At 39.2% G+C, this 22,441-nt stretch overlaps 1 protein-coding gene and 7 non-coding genes across 9 annotated transcripts in view; 1 reads left to right on the top strand and 7 right to left on the bottom strand.

Moving 5' to 3' along the window:
* The window catches only part of mlsl (malate synthase-like), a 95,771-nt gene that overhangs the window by 20,592 nt on the left and 52,738 nt on the right, over positions 1-22,441 (top strand). The gene's annotated exons all lie outside the window — the stretch shown is intronic.
* On the bottom strand, positions 1,121-1,192 carry trnae-uuc. The gene has a single exon. It is a non-coding gene; the product is annotated as a tRNA-Glu (tRNA).
* trnae-uuc lies at positions 4,309-4,380 on the bottom strand. Its single transcript has one exon. It is a non-coding gene; the product is annotated as a tRNA-Glu (tRNA).
* Positions 7,495-7,566, bottom strand: trnae-uuc. The gene has a single exon. It is a non-coding gene; the product is annotated as a tRNA-Glu (tRNA).
* Positions 10,682-10,753, bottom strand: trnae-uuc. Its single transcript has one exon. It is a non-coding gene; the product is annotated as a tRNA-Glu (tRNA).
* Positions 12,276-12,347, bottom strand: trnae-uuc. The gene has a single exon. It is a non-coding gene; the product is annotated as a tRNA-Glu (tRNA).
* Positions 13,869-13,940, bottom strand: trnae-uuc. Its single transcript has one exon. It is a non-coding gene; the product is annotated as a tRNA-Glu (tRNA).
* Positions 17,053-17,124, bottom strand: trnae-uuc. The gene has a single exon. It is a non-coding gene; the product is annotated as a tRNA-Glu (tRNA).

The following is a 22,441-nucleotide window of genomic DNA, read 5'->3' as shown; positions in this document are numbered from 1 at the left end:
AAATTCAAAGTTTAATCCTAAACCAGAGCTAAAGTGTGGTTGGCTGTGTTCTAGGCTTCCGAGAACTTGCCTTTCACCAAAGCTTCAAGCAAAGTTTCCTTTGGAGCTTTGCTCTTGCTTGTGCCTCATAACATTTGCCTTTAATAAAGGTCCATGAGGTCAGTGAGGATCTCTTTAGTTTGGTCAATATATCAAGAGGTTTTTGGATGGCAATCACTGTTATTGTTTTGTAGACTGAGATTTGATCAAGCAAAACAACCTTTTGTCAAATAACTCGAGGGAATCTATCACACTTTCAAGGCAGGGCCAGTTATGCTAGGATAGTGGTAAGAACAGCTGCCCCCCACCCCTCCAGCAGGTGACCTGGTTTGGATTTCTGCCCAATGCACATTATAATTCCGTTTTCCAAAACTTGGTAGACAAGTTAACACTGTGATGGCCTCTAAGGTGTTCTCAACGGAATTACATGACATTTAAATTTAACCAAACGTTGATGCAAAAAGTGCTGTAGAAAAGACTATGTGAAGTCTAAGCAGTCTGGTGAAGTTATCTTGAATCTTGTGAAATGTAGAAATCTCGTGTACTTCAAGTGAAACACAAATACAGTAACATTTTAATTCCCAAATACCTTCCTGCATGTTTCAATATGTGTCTGAAAGATACATTTAGAAATTAAAATTGTCTGTTGTTACCATTAGCGTTGAGAGGTCTTGTGAAACCAAATGGCCACCATTCATGTCAAATGAACATAAACAGAAATGTGTAAAATCCTAGAAAATATTGTAGTCCCTGTATAGTGTAGAGGATCTGTGATCAAGTGCTTTGTACAAGATAAAAATGAATTACACATGGAAAAGAGGTCAATGTGCCTTTTGAGGAGGGGGATGCTTTCTGACCAATTCAATGTAAGAGTGTTTGTAGTTTTGTTACAAAATAGGAATTACTATTTTACACATTGGTTGTTTGGCTGGCCCACAAAGCATTGGGACAGAATTGTAATCATTATGCCATAAACATATTCAGGAAATCTGCATATCACAGACCTCAGTGTACAAGTAAATACGATCAAGGTTACAGTAATATAACACAACAGGAAACTATAACATACTAACAGGGTTTTTTCCCTGACCGGGAATCGAACCCGGGCCGCGGCGGTGAAAACACCGAATCCTGACCACTAGACCACCAGGGATGAACCTTTGGGCAATGTGAGAATGCATTGTGACAATATCTTCCATACGGCAGCTCGCCTACGTAATTGGACATTGTAGCGCCTTAGGTTTGTTGTGTGTGCATGGTTTTAAATGTGAGAAAAGCTTTACAGTTACAGTCTTATTTTGAGGAACAGTCATGGCTCCTAGGCTTCGGTGATGCTACCTTTACCTCAGACTTGGACCACAGTTTCTTTTGGGGATTTGGTCTTACATGTGCCATGTACAATTTGTCTTTAATACAGTTTTTGCAGGTCAGTCTTAAGACTTTCGTGGTTTTCATGGTTTGCTGAAGGTAGCAAGAGGTCTATGATAACGAATACCAACATTGCTTTAAAGACTCATTAAGTATGACTCATAAGTTTTGTTTCAAAGCAGACGCAAAATTCAAAGTTTAATCCTAAACCAGAGCTAAAGTGTGATTGGCTGTGTTCTGGGCTTCCGAGAACTTGCCTTTCACAAAAGCTTCAAGCAAAGTTTCCTTTGGAGCTTTGCTCTTGCTTGTGCCTCATAACATTTGGCTTTAATAAAGGTCCATGAGGTCAGTGAGGATCTCTTTGGTTTGGTCAATATATCAAGAGGTTTTTGGATGGCAAACACTGTTATTGTTTTGTAGACTGAGATTTGATCAAGCAAAACAACCTTTTGTCAAATAACTCGAGGGAATCTATCACACTTTCAAGGCAGGGCCAGTTATGCTAGGATAGTGGTAAGAACAGCTGCCCCCCACCCCTCCAGCAGGTGACCTGGTTTGGATTTCTGCCCAATGCACATTATAATTCCGTTTTCCAAAACTTGGTAGACAAGTTAACACTGTGATGGCCTCTAAGGTGTCCTCAACGGAATTACATGACATTTAAATTTAACCAAACGTTGATGCAAAAAGTGCTGTAGAAAAGACTATGTGAAGTCTAAGCAGTCTGGTGAAGTTATCTTGAATCTTGTGAAATGTAGAAATCTCGTGTACGTCAAGTGAAACACAAATACAGTAACATTTTAATTCCCAAATACCTTCCTGCATGTTTCAATATGTGTCTGAAAGATACATCTAGAAAGTAAAATTGTCTGTTGTTACCATTAGCGTTGAGAGGTCTTGTGAAACCAAATGGCCACCATTCATGTCAAATGAACATAAACAGAAATGTGTAAAATCCTAGAAAATATTGTAGTCCCTGTATAGTGTAGAGGATCTGTGATCAAGTGCTTTGTACAAGATAAAAATGAATTACACATGGAAAAGAGGTCAATGTGCCTTTTGAGGAGGGGGATGCTTTCTGACCAATTCAATGTAAGAGTGTTCGTAGTTTTGTTACAAAATAGGAATTACAATTATACACATTGGTTGTTTGGCTCGCCCACAAAGCATTGGGACAGAATTGTAATCATTATGCCATAAACATATTCAGGAAATCTGCATATCACAGACCTCAGTGTACAAGTAAATACAATAAAGGTTACAGTAATATAACACAACAGGAAACTATAACATGCTAACAGGGATTTTTCCCTGAACGGGAATCGAACCTGGGCAGCGGTGGTGAAAACGCCGAATCCTGACCACTAGACCACCAGGGATGAACCTTTTGGCAATGTGAGAATGCATTGTGACAATATCTTCCATACAGCAGCTCGCCTACGTAATTGGACATTGTAGCGCCTTAGGTTTGTTGTGTGTGCATGGTTTTAAAAGTGAGAAAAGCTTTACAGTTACAGTCTTATTTTGAGGAACAGTCATGGCTCCTAGGCTTCGGTGATGCTACCTTTACCTCAGACTTGGACCACAGTTTCTTTTGGGGATTTGGTCTTACATGTGCCATGTACAATTTGTCTTTAATACAGTTTTTGCAGGTCAGTCTTAAGACTTTCGTGGTTTTCATGGTTTGCTGAAGGTAGCAAGAGGTCTATGATAACGAATACCAACATTGCTTTAAAGACTCATTAAGTATGACTCATAAGTTTTGTTTCCAAGCAGACGCAAAATTCAAAGTTTAATCCTAAACCAGAGCTAAAGTGTGGTTGGCTGTGTTCTAGGCTTCCGAGAACTTGCCTTTCACCAAAGCTTTAAGCAAAGTTTCCTTTGGAGCTTTGCTCTTGCTTGTGCCTCATAACATTTGCCTTTAATAAAGGTCCATGAGGTCAGTGAGGATCTCTTTAGTTTGGTCAATATATCAAGAGGTTTTTGGATGGCAATCACTGTTATTGTTTTGTAGACTGAGATTTGATCAAGCAAAACAACCTTTTGTCAAATAACTCAAGGGAATCTATCACACTTTCAAGGCAGGGCCAGTTATGCTAGGATAGTGGTAAGAACAGCTGCCCCCCACCCCTCCAGCAGGTGACCTGGTTTGGATTTCTGCCCAATGCACATTATATTTCCGTTTTCCAAAACTTGGTAGACAAGTTAACACTGTGATGGCCTCTAAGGTGTTCTCAACGGAATTACATGACATTTAAATTTAACCAAACGTTGATGCAAAAAGTGCTGTAGAAAAGACTATGTGAAGTCTAAGCAGTCTGGTGAAGTTATCTTGAATCTTGTGAAATGTAGAAATCTCGTGTACTTCAAGTGAAACACAAATACAGTAACATTTTAATTCCCAAATACCTTCCTGCATGTTTCAATATGTGTCTGAAAGATACATTTAGAAATTAAAATTGTCTGTTGTTACCATTAGCGTTGAGAGGTCTTGTGAAACCAAATGGCCACCATTCATGCCAAATGAACATAAACAGAAATGTGTAAAATCCTAGAAAATATTGTAGTCCCTGTATAGTGTAGAGGATCTGTGATCAAGTGCTTTGTACAAGATAAAAATGAATTACACATGGAAAAGAGGTCAATGTGCCTTTTGAGGAGGGGGATGCTTTCTGACCAATTCAATGTAAGAGTGTTTGTAGTTTTGTTACAAAATAGGAATTACTATTTTACACATTGGTTGTTTGGCTGGCCCACAAAGCATTGGGACAGAATTGTAATCATTATGCCATAAACATATTCAGGAAATCTGCATATCACAGACCTCAGTGTACAAGTAAATACGATCAAGGTTACAGTAATATAACACAACAGGAAACTATAACATACTAACAGGGTTTTTTCCCTGACCGGGAATCGAACCCAGGCCGCGGCGGTGAAAACACCAAATCCTGAACACTAGACCACCAGGGATGAACCTATGGGCAATGTGAGAATGCATTGTGACAATATCTTCCATACGGCAGCTCGCCTACGTAATTGGACATTGTAGCGCCTTAGGTTTGTTGTGTGTGCATGGTTTTAAAAGTGAGAAAAGCTTTACAGTTACAGTCTTATTTTGAGGAACAGTCATGGCTCCTAGGCTTCCGTGATGCTACCTTTACCTCAGACTTGGACCACAGTTTCTTTTGGGGATTTGGTCTTACATGTGCCATGTACAATTTGTCTTTAATACAGTTTTTGCAGGTCAGTCATAAGACTTTCGTGGTTTTCATGGTTTGCTGAAGGTAGCAAGAGGTCTATGATAACGAATACCAACATTGCTTTAAAGACTCATTAAGTATGACTCATAAGTTTTGTTTCAAAGCAGACGCAAAATTCAAAGTTTAATCCTAAACCAGAGCTAAAGTGTGGTTGGCTGTGTTCTGGGCTTCCGAGAACTTGCCTTTCACAAAAGCTTCAAGCAAAGTTTCCTTTGGAGCTTTGCTCTTGCTTGTGCCTCATAACATTTGGCTTTAATAAAGGTCCATGAGGTCAGTGAGGATCTCTTTGGTTTGGTCAATATATCAAGAGGTTTTTGGATGGCAAACACTGTTATTGTTTTGTAGACTGAGATTTGATCAAGCAAAACAACCTTTTGTCAAATAACTCGAGGGAATCTATCACACTTTCAAGGCAGGGCCAGTTATGCTAGGATAGTGGTAAGAACAGCTGCCCCCCACCCCTCCAGCAGGTGACCTGGTTTGGATTTCTGCCCAGTGCACATTATAATTCCGTTTGCCAAAACTTGGTAGACAAGTTAACACTGTGATGGCCTCTAAGGTGTCCTCAACGGAATTACATGACATTTAAATTTAACCAAACGTTGATGCAAAAAGTGCTGTAGAAAAGACTATGTGAAGTCTAAGCAGTCTGGTGAAGTTATCTTGAATCTTGTGAAATGTAGAAATCTCGTGTACGTCAAGTGAAACACAAATACAGTAACATTTTAATTCCCAAATACCTTCCTGCATGTTTCAATATGTGTCTGAAAGATACATCTAGAAAGTAAAATTGTCTGTTGTTACCATTAGCGTTGAGAGGTCTTGTGAAACAAATGGCCACCATTCATGCCAAATGAACATAAACAGAAATGTGTAAAATCCTAGAAAATATTGTAGTCCCTGTATAGTGTAGAGGATCTGTGATCAAGTGCTTTGTACAAGATAAAAATGAATTACACATGGAAAAGAGGTCAATGTGCCTTTTGAGGAGGGGGATGCTTTCTGACCAATTCAATGTAAGAGTGTTCGTAGTTTTGTTACAAAATAGGAATTACAATTATACACATTGGTTGTTTGGCTCGCCCACAAAGCATTGGGACAGAATTGTAATCATTATGCCATAAACATATTCAGGAAATCTGCATATCACAGACCTCAGTGTACAAGTAAATACAATAAAGGTTACAGTAATATAACACAACAGGAAACTATAACATGCTAACAGGGATTTTTCCCTGAACGGGAATCGAACCTGGGCAGCGGTGGTGAAAACGCCGAATCCCGACCACTAGACCACCAGGGATGAACCTTTTGGCAATGTGAGAATGCATTGTGACAATATCTTCCATACAGCAGCTCGCCTACGTAATTGGACATTGTAGCGCCTTAGGTTTGTTGTGTGTGCATGGTTTTAAAAGTGAGAAAAGCTTTACAGTTACAGTCTTATTTTGAGGAACAGTCATGGCTCCTAGGCTTCGGTGATGCTACCTTTACCTCAGACTTGGACCACAGTTTCTTTTGGGGATTTGGTCTTACATGTGCCATGTACAATTTGTCTTTAATACAGTTTTTGCAGGTCAGTCTTAAGACTTTCGTGGTTTTCATGGTTTGCTGAAGGTAGCAAGAGGTCTATGATAACGAATACCAACATTGCTTTAAAGACTCATTAAGTATGACTCATAAGTTTTGTTTCAAAGCAGACGCAAAATTCAAAGTTTAATCCTAAACCAGAGCTAAAGTGTGGTTGGCTGTGTTCTAGGCTTCCGAGAACTTGCCTTTCACCAAAGCTTTAAGCAAAGTTTCCTTTGGAGCTTTGCTCTTGCTTGTGCCTCATAACATTTGCCTTTAATAAAGGTCCATGAGGTCAGTGAGGATCTCTTTAGTTTGGTCAATATATCAAGAGGTTTTTGGATGGCAATCACTGTTATTGTTTTGTAGACTGAGATTTGATCAAGCAAAACAACCTTTTGTCAAATAACTCAAGGGAATCTATCACACTTTCAAGGCAGGGCCAGTTATGCTAGGATAGTGGTAAGAACAGCTGCCCCCCACCCCTCCAGCAGGTGACCTGGTTTGGATTTCTGCCCAATGCACATTATATTTCCGTTTTCCAAAACTTGGTAGACAAGTTAACACTGTGATGGCCTCTAAGGTGTTCTCAACGGAATTACATGACATTTAAATTTAACCAAACGTTGATGCAAAAAGTGCTGTAGAAAAGACTATGTGAAGTCTAAGCAGTCTGGTGAAGTTATCTTGAATCTTGTGAAATGTAGAAATCTCGTGTACTTCAAGTGAAACACAAATACAGTAACATTTTAATTCCCAAATACCTTCCTGCATGTTTCAATATGTGTCTGAAAGATACATTTAGAAATTAAAATTGTCTGTTGTTACCATTAGCGTTGAGAGGTCTTGTGAAACAAATGGCCACCATTCATGCCAAATGAACATAAACAGAAATGTGTAAAATCCTAGAAAATATTGTAGTCCCTGTATAGTGTAGAGGATCTGTGATCAAGTGCTTTGTACAAGATAAAAATGAATTACACATGGAAAAGAGGTCAATGTGCCTTTTGAGGAGGGGGATGCTTTCTGACCAATTCAATGTAAGAGTGTTTGTAGTTTTGTTACAAAATAGGAATTACTATTTTACACATTGGTTGTTTGGCTGGCCCACAAAGCATTGGGACAGAATTGTAATCATTATGCCATAAACATATTCAGGAAATCTGCATATCACAGACCTCAGTGTACAAGTAAATACGATCAAGGTTACAGTAATATAACACAACAGGAAACTATAACATACTAACAGGGTTTTTTCCCTGACCGGGAATCGAACCCAGGCCGCGGCGGTGAAAACACCAAATCCTGAACACTAGACCACCAGGGATGAACCTATGGGCAATGTGAGAATGCATTGTGACAATATCTTCCATACGGCAGCTCGCCTACGTAATTGGACATTGTAGCGCCTTAGGTTTGTTGTGTGTGCATGGTTTTAAAAGTGAGAAAAGCTTTACAGTTACAGTCTTATTTTGAGGAACAGTCATGGCTCCTAGGCTTCCGTGATGCTACCTTTACCTCAGACTTGGACCACAGTTTCTTTTGGGGATTTGGTCTTACATGTGCCATGTACAATTTGTCTTTAATACAGTTTTTGCAGGTCAGTCATAAGACTTTCGTGGTTTTCATGGTTTGCTGAAGGTAGCAAGAGGTCTATGATAACGAATACCAACATTGCTTTAAAGACTCATTAAGTATGACTCATAAGTTTTGTTTCAAAGCAGACGCAAAATTCAAAGTTTAATCCTAAACCAGAGCTAAAGTGTGGTTGGCTGTGTTCTGGGCTTCCGAGAACTTGCCTTTCACAAAAGCTTCAAGCAAAGTTTCCTTTGGAGCTTTGCTCTTGCTTGTGCCTCATAACATTTGGCTTTAATAAAGGTCCATGAGGTCAGTGAGGATCTCTTTGGTTTGGTCAATATATCAAGAGGTTTTTGGATGGCAAACACTGTTATTGTTTTGTAGACTGAGATTTGATCAAGCAAAACAACCTTTTGTCAAATAACTCGAGGGAATCTATCACACTTTCAAGGCAGGGCCAGTTATGCTAGGATAGTGGTAAGAACAGCTGCCCCCCACCCCTCCAGCAGGTGACCTGGTTTGGATTTCTGCCCAGTGCACATTATAATTCCGTTTGCCAAAACTTGGTAGACAAGTTAACACTGTGATGGCCTCTAAGGTGTCCTCAACGGAATTACATGACATTTAAATTTAACCAAACGTTGATGCAAAAAGTGCTGTAGAAAAGACTATGTGAAGTCTAAGCAGTCTGGTGAAGTTATCTTGAATCTTGTGAAATGTAGAAATCTCGTGTACGTCAAGTGAAACACAAATACAGTAACATTTTAATTCCCAAATACCTTCCTGCATGTTTCAATATGTGTCTGAAAGATACATCTAGAAAGTAAAATTGTCTGTTGTTACCATTAGCGTTGAGAGGTCTTGTGAAACAAATGGCCACCATTCATGCCAAATGAACATAAACAGAAATGTGTAAAATCCTAGAAAATATTGTAGTCCCTGTATAGTGTAGAGGATCTGTGATCAAGTGCTTTGTACAAGATAAAAATGAATTACACATGGAAAAGAGGTCAATGTGCCTTTTGAGGAGGGGGATGCTTTCTGACCAATTCAATGTAAGAGTGTTCGTAGTTTTGTTACAAAATAGGAATTACAATTATACACATTGGTTGTTTGGCTCGCCCACAAAGCATTGGGACAGAATTGTAATCATTATGCCATAAACATATTCAGGAAATCTGCATATCACAGACCTCAGTGTACAAGTAAATACAATAAAGGTTACAGTAATATAACACAACAGGAAACTATAACATGCTAACAGGGATTTTTCCCTGAACGGGAATCGAACCTGGGCAGCGGTGGTGAAAACGCCGAATCCTGACCACTAGACCACCAGGGGTGAACCTTTTGGCAATGTGAGAATGCATTGTGACAATATCTTCCATACGGCAGCTCGCCTACGTAATTGGACATTGTAGCGCCTTAGGTTTGTTGTGTGTGCATGGTTTTAAAAGTGAGAAAAGCTTTACAGTTACAGTCTTATTTTGAGGAACAGTCATGGCTCCTAGGCTTCCGTGATGCTACCTTTACCTCAGACTTGGACCACAGTTTCTTTTGGGGATTTGGTCTTACATGTGCCATGTACAATTTGTCTTTAATACAGTTTTTGCAGGTCAGTCTTAAGACTTTCGTGGTTTTCATGGTTTGCTGAAGGTAGCAAGAGGTCTATGATAACGAATACCAACATTGCTTTAAAGACTCATTAAGTATGACTCATAAGTTTTGTTTCAAAGCAGACACAAAATTCAAAGTTTAATCCTAAACCAGAGCTAAATTGTGGTTGGCTGTGTTCTAGGCTTCCGAGAACTTGCCTTTCACCAAAACTTCAAGCAAAGTTTCCTTTGGAGCTTTGCTCTTGCTTGTGCCTCATTACATTTGCCTTTAATAAAGGTCCATGAGGTCAGTGAGGATCTCTTTAGTTTGGTCAATATATCAAGAGGTTTTTGGATGGCAATCACTGTTATTGTTTTGTAGACTGAGATTTGATCAAGCAAAACAACCTTTTGTCAAATAACTCGAGGGAATCTATCACACTTTCAAGGCAGGGCCAGTTATGCTAGGATAGTGGTAAGAACAGCTGCCCCCCACCCCTCCAGCAGGTGACCTGGTTTGGATTTCTGCCCAATGCACATTATATTTCCGTTTTCCAAAACTTGGTAGACAAGTTAACACTGTGATGGCCTCTAAGGTGTTCTCAACGGAATTACATGACATTTAAATTTAACCAAACGTTGATGCAAAAAGTGCTGTAGAAAAGACTATGTGAAGTCTAAGCAGTCTGGTGAAGTTATCTTGAATCTTGTGAAATGTAGAAATCTCGTGTACTTCAAGTGAAACACAAATACAGTAACATTTTAATTCCCAAATACCTTCCTGCATGTTTCAATATGTGTCTGAAAGATACATTTAGAAATTAAAATTGTCTGTTGTTACCATTAGCGTTGAGAGGTCTTGTGAAACCAAATGGCCACCATACATGCCAAATGAACATAAACAGAAATGTGTAAAATCCTAGAAAATATTGTAGTCCCTGTATAGTGTAGAGGATCTGTGATCAAGTGCTTTGTACAAGATAAAAATGAATTACACATGGAAAAGAGGTCAATGTGCCTTTTGAGGAGGGGGATGCTTTCTGACCAATTCAATGTAAGAGTGTTTGTAGTTTTGTTACAAAATAGGAATTACTATTTTACACATTGGTTGTTTGGCTGGCCCATAAAGCATTGGGACAGAATTGTAATCATTATGCCATAAACATATTCAGGAAATCTGCATATCACAGACCTCAGTGTACAAGTAAATACGATCAAGGTTACAGTAATATAACACAACAGGAAACTATAACATACTAACAGGGTTTTTTCCCTGACCGGGAATCGAACCCGGGCAGCGGCGGTGAAAACGCCGAATCCTGACCACTAGACCACCAGGGATGAACCTTTTGGCAATGTGAGAATGCATTGTGACAATATCTTCCATACGGCAGCTCGCCTACGTAATTGGACATTGTAGCGCCTTAGGTTTGTTGTGTGTGCATGGTTTTAAAAGTGAGAAAAGCTTTACAGTTACAGTCTTATTTTGAGGGACAGTCATGGCTCCTAGGCTTCCGCGATGCTACCTTTACCTCAGACTTGGACCACAGTTTCTTTCGGGGATTTGGTCTTACATGTGCCATGTACAATTTGTCTTTAATACAGTTTTTGCAGGTCAGTCTTAAGACTTTCGTGGTTTTCATGGTTTGCTGAAGGTAGCAAGAGGTCTATGATAACGAATACCAACATTGCTTTAAAGACTCATTAAGTATGACTCATAAGTTTTGTTTCAAAGCAGACGCAAAATTCAAAGTTTAATCCTAAACAGGAGCTAAAGTGTGGTTGGCTGTGTTCTAGGCTTCCGAGAACTTGCCTTTCACCAAAACTTCAAGCAAAGTTTCCTTTGGAGCTTTGTTCTTGCTTGTGCCTCATAACATTTGCCTTTAATAAAGGTCCATGAGGTCAGTGAGGATCTCTTTGGTTTGGTCAATATATCAAGAGGTTTTTGGATGGCAAACACTGTTATTGTTTTGTAGACTGAGATTTGATCAAGCAAAACAACCTTTTGTCAAATAACTCGAGGGAATCTATCACACTTTCAAGGCAGGGCCAGTTATGCTAGGATAGTGGTAAGAACAGCTGCCCCCCACCCCTCCAGCAGGTGACCTGGTTTGGATTTCTGCCCAGTGCACATTATAATTCCGTTTGCCAAAACTTGGTAGACAAGTTAACACTGTGATGGCCTCTAAGGTGTCCTCAACAGAATTACATGACATTTAAATTTAACCAAACGTTGATGCAAAAAGTGCTGTAGAAAAGACTATGTGAAGTCTAAGCAGTCTGGTGAAGTTATCTTGAATCTTGTGAAATGTAGAAATCTCGTGTACGTCAAGTGAAACACAAATACAGTAACATTTTAATTCCCAAATACCTTCCTGCATGTTTCAATATGTGTCTGAAAGATACATCTAGAAAGTAAAATTGTCTGTTGTTACCATTAGCGTTGAGAGGTCTTGTGAAACCAAATGGCCACCATTCATGTCAAATGAACATAAACAGAAATGTGTAAAATCCTAGAAAATATTGTAGTCCCTGTATAGTGTAGAGGATCTGTGATCAAGTGCTTTGTACAAGATAAAAATGAATTACACATGGAAAAGAGGTCAATGTGACTTTTGAGGAGGGGGATGCTTTCTGACCAATTCAATGTAAGAGTGTTTGTAGTTTTGTTACAAAATAGGAATTACTATTTTACACATTGGTTGTTTGGCTGGCCCACAAAGCATTGGGACAGAATTGTAATCATTATGCCATAAACATATTCAGGAAATCTGCATATCACAGACCTCAGTGTACAAGTAAATACGATCAAGGTTACAGTAATATAACACAACAGGAAACTATAACATACTAACAGGGTTTTTTCCCTGACCGGGAATCGAACCTGGGCAGCGGCGGTGAAAACACCGAATCCTGACCACTAGACCACCAGGGATGAACCTTTTGGCAATGTGAGAATGCATTGTGACAATATCTTCCATACGGCAGCTCGCCTACGTAATTGGACATTGTAGCGCCTTAGGTTTGTTGTGTGTGCATGGTTTTAAAAGTGAGAAAAGCTTTACAGTTACAGTCTTATTTTGAGGAACAGTCATGGCTCCTAGGCTTCGGTGATGCTACCTTTACCTCAGACTTGGACCACAGTTTCTTTTGGGGATTTGGTCTTACATGTGCCATGTACAATTTGTCTTTAATACAGTTTTTGCAGGTCAGTCTTAAGACTTTCGTGGTTTTCATGGTTTGCTGAAGGTAGCAAGAGGTCTATGATAACGAATACCAACATTGCTTTAAAGACTCATTAAGTATGACTCATAAGTTTTGTTTCAAAGCAGACGCAAAATTCAAAGTTTAATCCTAAACAGGAGCTAAAGTGTGGTTGGCTGTGTTCTAGGCTTCCGAGAACTTGCCTTTCACCAAAACTTCAAGCAAAGTTTCCTTTGGAGCTTTGTTCTTGCTTGTGCCTCATAACATTTGCCTTTAATAAAGGTCCATGAGGTCAGTGAGGATCTCTTTGGTTTGGTCAATATATCAAGAGGTTTTGGATGGCAAACACTGTTATTGTTTTGTAGACTGAGATTTGATCAAGCAAAACAACCTTTTGTCAAATAACTCGAGGGAATCTATCACACTTTCAAGGCAGGGCCAGTTATGCTAGGATAGTGGTAAGAACAGCTGCCCCCCACCCCTCCAGCAGGTGACCTGGTTTGGATTTCTGCCCAGTGCACATTATAATTCCGTTTGCCAAAACTTGGTAGACAAGTTAACACTGTGATGGCCTCTAAGGTGTCCTCAACGGAATTACATGACATTTAAATTTAACCAAACGTTGATGCAAAAAGTGCTGTAGAAAAGACTATGTGAAGTCTAAGCAGTCTGGTGAAGTTATCTTGAATCTTGTGAAATGTAGAAATCTCGTGTACTTCAAGTGAAACACAAATACAGTAACATTTTAATTCCCAAATACCTTCCTGCATGTTTCAATATGTGTCTGAAAGATACATCTAGAAAGTAAAATTGTCTGTTGTTACCATTAGCGTTGAGAGGTCTTGTGAAACCAAATGGCCACCATTCATGTCAAATGAACATAAACAGAAATGTGTAAAATTCTAGAAAATATTGTAGTCCCTGTATAGTGTAGAGGATCTGTGATCAAGTGCTTTGTACAAGATAAAAATGAATTACACATGGAAAAGAGGTCAATGTGCCTTTTGAGGAGGGGGATGCTTTCTGACCAATTCAATGTAAGAGTGTTTGTAGTTTTGTTACAAAATAGGAATTACTATTTTACACATTGGTTGTTTGGCTGGCCCATAAAGCATTGGGACAGAATTGTAATCATTATGCCATAAACATATTCAGGAAATCTGCATATCACAGACCTCAGTGTACAAGTAAATACGATCAAGGTTACAGTAATATAACACAACAGGAAACTATAACATACTAACAGTGTTTTTTCCCTGACTGGGAATCGAACCCGGGCAGCGGCGGTGAAAACGCCGAATCCTGACCACTAGACCACCAGGGATGAACCTTTTGGCAATGTGAGAATGCATTGTGACAATATCTTCCATACGGCAGCTCGCCTACGTAATTGGACATTGTAGCGCCTTAGGTTTGTTGTGTGTGCATGGTTTTAAATGTGAGAAAAGCTTTACAGTTACAGTCTTATTTTGAGGAACAGTCATGGCTCCTAGGCTTCGGTGATGCTACCTTTACCTCAGACTTGGACCACAGTTTCTTTTGGGGATTTGGTCTTACATGTGCCATGTACAATTTGTCTTTAATACAGTTTTTGCAGGTCAGTCTTAAGACTTTCGTGGTTTTCATGGTTTGCTGAAGGTAGCAAGAGGTCTATGATAACGAATACCAACATTGCTTTAAAGACTCATTAAGTATGACTCATAAGTTTTGTTTCAAAGCAGACGCAAAATTCAAAGTTTAATCCTACACAGGAGCTAAAGTGTGGTTGGCTGTGTTCTAGGCTTCCGAGAACTTGCCTTTCACCAAAACTTCAAGCAAAGTTTCCTTTGGAGCTTTGTTCTTGCTTGTGCCTCATAACATTTGCCTTTAATAAAGGTCCATGAGGTCAGTGAGGATCTCTTTGGTTTGGTCAATATATCAAGAGGTTTTTGGATGGCAACAACACTGTTATTGTTTTGTAGACTGAGATTTGATCAAGCAAAACAACCTTTTGTCAAATAACTCGAGGGAATCTATCACACTTTCAAGGCAGGGCCAGTTATGCTAGGATAGTGGTAAGAACAGCTGCCCCCCCCCACCAGGTGACCTGGTTTGGATTTCTGCCCAATGCACATTATAATTCCGTTTTCCAAAACTTGGTAGACAAGTTAACACTGTGATGGCCTCTAAGGTGTCCTCAACGGAATTACATGACATTTAAATTTAACCAAACGTTGATGCAAAAAGTGCTGTAGAAAAGACTATGTGAAGTCTAAGCAGTCTGGTGAAGTTATCTTGAATCTTGTGAAATGTAGAAATCTCGTTTACGTCAAGTGAAACACAAATACAGTAACATTTTAATTCCCAAATACCTTCCTGCATGTTTCAATATGTGTCTGAAAGATACATCTAGAAAGTAAAATTGTCTGTTGTTACCATTAGCGTTGAGAGGTCTTGTGAAACCAAATGGCCACCATTCATGTCAAATGAACATAAACAGAAATGTGTAAAATCCTAGAAAATATTGTAGTCCCTGTATAGTGTAGAGGATCTGTGATCAAGTGCTTTGTACAAGATAAAAATGAATTACACATGGAAAAGAGGTCAATGTGCCTTTTGAGGAGGGGGATGCTTTCTGACCAATTCAATGTAAGAGTGTTCGTAGCTTTGTTACAAAATAGGAATTACAATTTTACACATAGGTTGTTTGGCTCGCCCACAAAGCATTGGGACAGAATTGTAATCATTATGCCATAAACATATTCAGGAAATCTGCATATCACTGACCTCAGTGTACAAGTAAATACGATCAAGGTTACAGTAATATAAGACAACAGGAAACTATAACATACTAACAGGGTTTTTTCCCTGACCGGGAATCGAACCCGGGCAGCGTCGGTGAAAATGCCGAATCCTGACCACTAGACCACCAGGGATGAACCTTTTGGCAATGTGAGAATGCATTGGGACAATATCTTCCATACGGCAGCTCGCCTACGTAATTGGACGTTGTAGCGCCTTAGGTTTGTTGTGTGTGCATGGTTTTAAAAGTGAGAAAAGCTTTACAGTTACAGCCTTATTTTGAGGAACAGTCATGGCTCCTAGGCTTCCGTGATGCTACCTTTACCTCAGACTTGGACCACAGTTTCTTTTGGGGATTTGGTCTTACATGTGCCATGTACAATTTGTCTTTAATACAGTTTTTGCAGGTCAGTCTTAAGACTTTCGTGGTTTTCATGGTTTGCTGAAGGTAGCAAGAGGTCTATGATAACGAATACCAACATTGCTTTAAAGACTCATTAAGTATGACTCATAAGTTTTGTTTCAAAGCAGACGCAAAATTCAAAGTTTAATCCTAAACAGGAGCTAAAGTGTGGTTGGCTGTGTTCTAGGCTTCCGAGAACTTGCCTTTCACCAAAGCTTCAAGCAAAGTTTCCTTTGGAGCTTTGTTCTTGCTTGTGCCTCATAACATTTTCCTTTAATAAAGGTCCATGAGGTCAGTGAGGATCTCTTTGGTTTGGTCAATATATCAAGAGGTTTTGGATGGCAAACACTGTTATTGTTTTGTAGACTGAGATTTGATCAAGCAAAACAACCTTTTGTCAAATAACTCGAGGGAATCTATCACACTTTCAAGGCAGGGCCAGTTATGCTAGGATAGTGGTAAGAACAGCTGCCCCCCACCCCTCCAGCAGGTGACCTGGTTTGGATTTCTGCCCAGTGCACATTATAATTCCGTTTGCCAAAACTTGGTAGACAAGTTAACACTGTGATGGCCTCTAAGGTGTCCTCAACGGAATTACATGACATTTAAATTTAACCAAACGTTGATGCAAAAAGTGCTGTAGAAAAGACTATGTGAAGTCTAAGCAGTCTGGTGAAGTTATCTTGAATCTTGTGAAATGTAGAAATCTCGTGTACGTCAAGTGAAACACAAATACAGTAACATTTTAATTCCCAAATACCTTCCTGCATGTTTCAATATGTGTCTGAAAGATACATCTAGAAAGTAAAATTGTCTGTTGTTACCATTAGCGTTGAGAGGTCTTGTGAAACCAAATGGCCACCATTCATGTCAAATGAACATAAACAGAAATGTGTAAAATCCTAGAAAATATTGTAGTCCCTGTATAGTGTAGAGGATCTGTGATCAAGTGCTTTGTACAAGATAAAAATGAATTACACATGGAAAAGAGGTCAATGTGCCTTTTGAGGAGGGGGATGCTTTCTGACCAATTCAATGTAAGAGTGTTTGTAGTTTTGTTACAAAATAGGAATTACTATTTTACACATTGGTTGTTTGGCTGGCCCATAAAGCATTGGGACAGAATTGTAATCATTATGCCATAAACATATTCAGGAAATCTGCATATCACAGACCTCAGTGTACAAGTAAATACGATCAAGGTTACAGTAATATAACACAACAGGAAACTATAACATACTAACAGGGTTTTTTCCCTGACCGGGAATCGAACCTGGGCAGCGGCGGTGAAAACACCGAATCCTGACCACTAGACCACCAGGGATGAACCTTTTGGCAATGTGAGAATGCATTGTGACAATATCTTCCATACGGCAGCTCGCCTACGTAATTGGACATTGTAGCGCCTTAGGTTTGTTGTGTGTGCATGGTTTTAAAAGTGAGAAAAGCTTTACAGTTACAGTCTTATTTTGAGGAACAGTCATGGCTCCTAGGCTTCGGTGATGCTACCTTTACCTCAGACTTGGACCACAGTTTCTTTTGGGGATTTGGTCTTACATGTGCCATGTACAATTTGTCTTTAATACAGTTTTTGCAGGTCAGTCTTAAGACTTTCGTGGTTTTCATGGTTTGCTGAAGGTAGCAAGAGGTCTATGATAACGAATACCAACATTGCTTTAAAGACTCATTAAGTATGACTCATAAGTTTTGTTTCAAAGCAGACGCAAAATTCAAAGTTTAATCCTAAACAGGAGCTAAAGTGTGGTTGGCTGTGTTCTAGGCTTCCGAGAACTTGCCTTTCACCAAAGCTTCAAGCAAAGTTTCCTTTGGAGCTTTGTTCTTGCTTGTGCCTCATAACATTTGCCTTTAATAAAGGTCCATGAGGTCAGTGAGGATCTCTTTGGTTTGGTCAATATATCAAGAGGTTTTTGGATGGCAAACAAACACTGTTATTGTTTTGTAGACTGAGATTTGATCAAGCAAAACAACCTTTTGTCAAATAACTCGAGGGAATCTATCACACTTTCAAGGCAGGATCAGTTATGCTAGGATAGTGGTAAGAACAGCTGCCCCCCACCCCCCCAGCAGGTGACCTGGTTTGGATTTCTGCCCAATGCACATTATAATTCCGTTTGCCAAAACTTGGTAGACAAGTTAACACTGTGATGGCCTCTAAGGTGTCCTCAACGGAATTACATGACATTTAAATTTAACCAAACGTTGATGCAAAAAGTGCTGTAGAAAAGACTATGTGAAGTCTAAGCAGTCTGGTGAAGTTATCTTGAATCTTGTGAAATGTAGAAATCTCGTGTACGTCAAGTGAAACACAAATACAGTAACATTTTAATTCCCAAATACCTTCCTGCATGTTTCAATATGTGTCTGAAAGATACATCTAGAAAGTAAAATTGTCTGTTGTTACCATTAGCGTTGAGAGGTCTTGTGAAACCAAATGGCCACCATTCATGTCAAATGAACATAAACAGAAATGTGTAAAATCCTAGAAAATATTGTAGTCCCTGTATAGTGTAGAGGATCTGTGATCAAGTGCTTTGTACAAGATAAAAATGAATTACACATGGAAAAGAGGTCAATGTGCCTTTTGAGGAGGGGGATGCTTTCTGACCAATTCAATGTAAGAGTGTTCGTAGCTTTGTTACAAAATAGGAATTACAATTTTACACATAGGTTGTTTGGCTCGCCCACAAAGCATTGGGACAGAATTGTAATCATTATGCCATAAACATATTCAGGAAATCTGCATATCACTGACCTCAGTGTACAAGTAAATACGATCAAGGTTACAGTAATATAAGACAACAGGAAACTATAACATACTAACAGGGTTTTTTCCCTGACCGGGAATCGAACCCGGGCAGCGTCGGTGAAAATGCCGAATCCTGACCACTAGACCACCAGGGATGAACCTTTTGGCAATGTGAGAATGCATTGGGACAATATCTTCCATACGGCAGCTCGCCTACGTAATTGGACGTTGTAGCGCCTTAGGTTTGTTGTGTGTGCATGGTTTTAAAAGTGAGAAAAGCTTTACAGTTACAGCCTTATTTTGAGGAACAGTCATGGCTCCTAGGCTTCCGTGATGCTACCTTTACCTCAGACTTGGAGCACAGTTTCTTTTGGGGATTTGGTCTTACATGTGCCATGTACAATTTGTCTTTAATACAGTTTTTGCAGGTCAGTCTTAAGACTTTCGTGGTTTTCATGGTTTGCTGAAGGTAGCAAGAGGTCTATGATAACGAATACCAACATTGCTTTAAAGACTCATTAAGTATGACTCATATGTTTTGTTTCAAAGCAGACACAAAATTCAAAGTTTAATCCTAAGCCAGAGCTAAAGTGTGGTTGGCTGTGTTCTAGGCTTCCGAGAACTTGCCTTTCACCAAAACTTCAAGCAAAGTTTCCTTTGGAGCTTTGCTCTTGCTTGTGCCTCATAACATTTGCCTTTAATAAAGGTCCATGAGGTCAGTGAGGATCTCTTTGGTTTGGTCAATTTATCAAGAGGTTTTGGATGGCAAACACTGTTATTGTTTTGTAGACTGAGATAGATTTGGTCATTTCCGTCTGGCTGAAGACACGTCTAAACTGAATGAGGTCTTTCTCAAACTTGCGATGGACGAGGGTGTAGACCTGTGGGTTCTTGGCTGTAGCTTGACTTTTCTGTACATTGGCTACCATTTGTTTCCAACCCATTGTGTATATGAATGCATGACGGTGATGGTGAGGATGCTCGGTAAGCCAGAGAAATATATACTGGACAGTGGGGGAGATGTAGAGTCTTTTTTTTCGCTTGTCTCGCAAAATCCATCTTATTTTCTATTTAAAAGCCCACATGAATACACAAGACAAACAGGGAAGGAGGTTAGACCTCCGGTTGGAGTATTTCAATTTGGCTTGAGATCTATGGAGAGAATTCACCACACAATCTCACCCGATCCCTTTAAAAAAGACGATTGGCAGTTGTTCCTAAACCTCCTCAAGGATATGCTGCACATGACCCCCCCAAAAAGGATCACCCCCAATGAGGCATTAAAGCACGACTTCATTACCATGAACCACATGTCTGGTGCCAGCGATAGTCCCTATGTAACTGCGTCCTTTGAGAAAATGGAATACTGCTGTTTTACCTCCAAAAATGTTTCAGTGTTTCCCGGCAGTAACAAAAAGTCAAAGTCACCGCTTTCAGATGAGCTCTCTGGTCAGAAGCAAGACGTCCCAGGGAAATCATTTACTAGGACAACTTCTCCTGGCAATATTTCCGCTAAGACTGTTGTAGGAGAAACATATATAGCTTTAAGTTCTTGTGGAGCGACTACAAAGTCCCTAATCCTGGGTGAACTATGTGGTGAGAAACAAGAAGAACCAGTCAGACTAAACAGCAGGACCATCACTCCAGAGAGTGTTTCTAGAGTGAGTTTAGAAGGAGACGCAAGAGATAAACTTAAATATATAACTCCTATTGGACCAAGTGCAAAGTCCCCTGATTTGAGGCTTTTCTCTGGTCAAAACCAAGCATAACCAATCAGTTCGAGCAGGACTGCTACACCTGAGAGGATTTCCAGTGAAAGTCTGAAAGCACACAAGGTTGATAGATTTAAGTCCGTAGGTCATGCAACACAAATCCGTTTGAGAAGCAAGAACATCACTTCTGAGACAGTTTCCAGTAGGACTTTAGAAGGAAACACTGAATCTAAACTTAAGTATGTAAGTCATGTTGGAGTGACTGCAAAGTCCCCTGTTTTGACCCATTTCTCTGGTCAGAACCAAGCAATACCAATCAGTCCCAAAAGCAAGACTGTCACTCCTGTGAGGGTTTCCAGAGTGAAATTAGAAGGCAATCCTGGAAATAAATTGAAGGCTGTAAGTCCAGCTGGAGAAAGTTTAACCTATCCACTCTCAAAAGATATTTGTGATCAAACACAAGAAATACCGACCAGATCAAACAAAAAAACAGTCACTTTTCTCATTAATTCTCCTCCCACTAAAGCTTTAAAAACCAAAAATAACAATGAAGTTAAAACATTAAAACAAGTCCAGTCGGTACCGTTATACACAACAAGTTCCAAGTCTCAGCTGAAGTCTCTGTTAAGAAACCCACTTCTAAGTCCAGTTCCACTGACATCAAACAATCAGACAACTTGGACAGAGCCAGACCTCCAACTTTTGTGACTGATCCTATCACAAAGAAAAAAACATTTGCTACAAGCTCAGAGAACGAAGCAGGTGGCTTTGTCGAGGTTAAAACAAAAAATACATGTTTTAGGAGGTTGAGGAGCTTTTTCTCAAGAATATTCTAACCTTTTAAGTGCTGATGTTCTGAGTTTCTGTAACACTGTCAGCATCTCTGCCACAACACAACCTCTTTCAGTATTTTAACCTCCTCTCTGTGTGAGGTTTATTCATAGGTTTGATCTGAATTATGAGTGAAGCCCAAACACACTCCAAGAAGTAATATTCAGATGTTTATATGTGGATAATTAAAAGAATTGCAGGAAATTGCAGAGGTTGGCTCCCAGCCAGGGTCTTTCTACAAACCTGGGATGTTCTTCCTGTGCAGGCAAAAGAAAAAAATTAGTGCTTATTTTTTACCGCACCCCCACCCCCCTTCCTGTATATGCGTGTATATAGTTTGTGAAACAAATTCACATCTGGTTATCTCTTCCTGCTACCCCCTATATGACTGGGTTCTCTCCGGGTGCTCCGGCTTCTACCCATATAGAAAAAAGTTAGACGTAAGGTTATTTAGACACTTAGGCTAATCACATCTTGTAGATTTTTCTATAATCTTGAAAACTTTCTGTTTTCAAATTGATTTTTTAACCCAGTTTGATGATAATGAAGCAGTCAGACTGGGTGACGCATGTGAAGAAAAAATATTTTTGTACAATCCAATTCTATATAAAATTTCTGTAATAACTGAGCTAAGATTACTTTTACCCAAAACTCTGTATCATAACATTTAGAATTTTTGTATCTCTTTTAATGAACTGAATGTGTTTATATTGTCAGAGCCTGCCAGCAGAAATAGGAGATAGGGAAAAGGGGAAACAAGAACTAAAAGATCTTTATTGTTTTTTGTTTTTTTTTTGTTCTTAATGTTGTAATTATTATTATGCTCGTGTTTGATATTTAAGTAAATAACCATTTGGTCTGTTAAGGGTCCTGTGAATAGCAGCCCAATAAGGCGGTGGTATTAGGACAATAGAGAAAGTTCTGGCAGTACTGAGCAGCAAAACTCTGCACACACATGGAATAAATTCACACAATTTCTTAAAATACAATAATTTATTAACTAAGTCAACTCAAAATCAAACATATTTCAATCAACAAACTCTTTACTATACTAGAACAAGTAAAACTACCAAGCAAAATGAAAGAATAAGGAAGACCAATGAACTACATACAAATGAAGGAACAAGGTAATCAATAAAAATAAAAACCATGACCAACAAAATGATGCAGCATTACCATTCAATGTTATCTATGTTTGAGAAATGAGTTTAATAAAGTTAGCCTTAGAACTAAATACAAATCACAACGTAAGATCAGAAAAAACATTATTTTAATAAAATAATATAAAGAATGATTTGCTAAATAAAAAACAAACTTCTGGATAATTAATT

Source organism: Girardinichthys multiradiatus, chromosome 23 (genome assembly GCF_021462225.1).
Source record: "Girardinichthys multiradiatus isolate DD_20200921_A chromosome 23, DD_fGirMul_XY1, whole genome shotgun sequence".
NCBI classification, from domain to species: domain Eukaryota; kingdom Metazoa; phylum Chordata; class Actinopteri; order Cyprinodontiformes; family Goodeidae; genus Girardinichthys; species Girardinichthys multiradiatus.
Note: the sequence above shows the minus strand (reverse complement) of the source record. Positions and strands in the feature narration are given on the sequence as shown.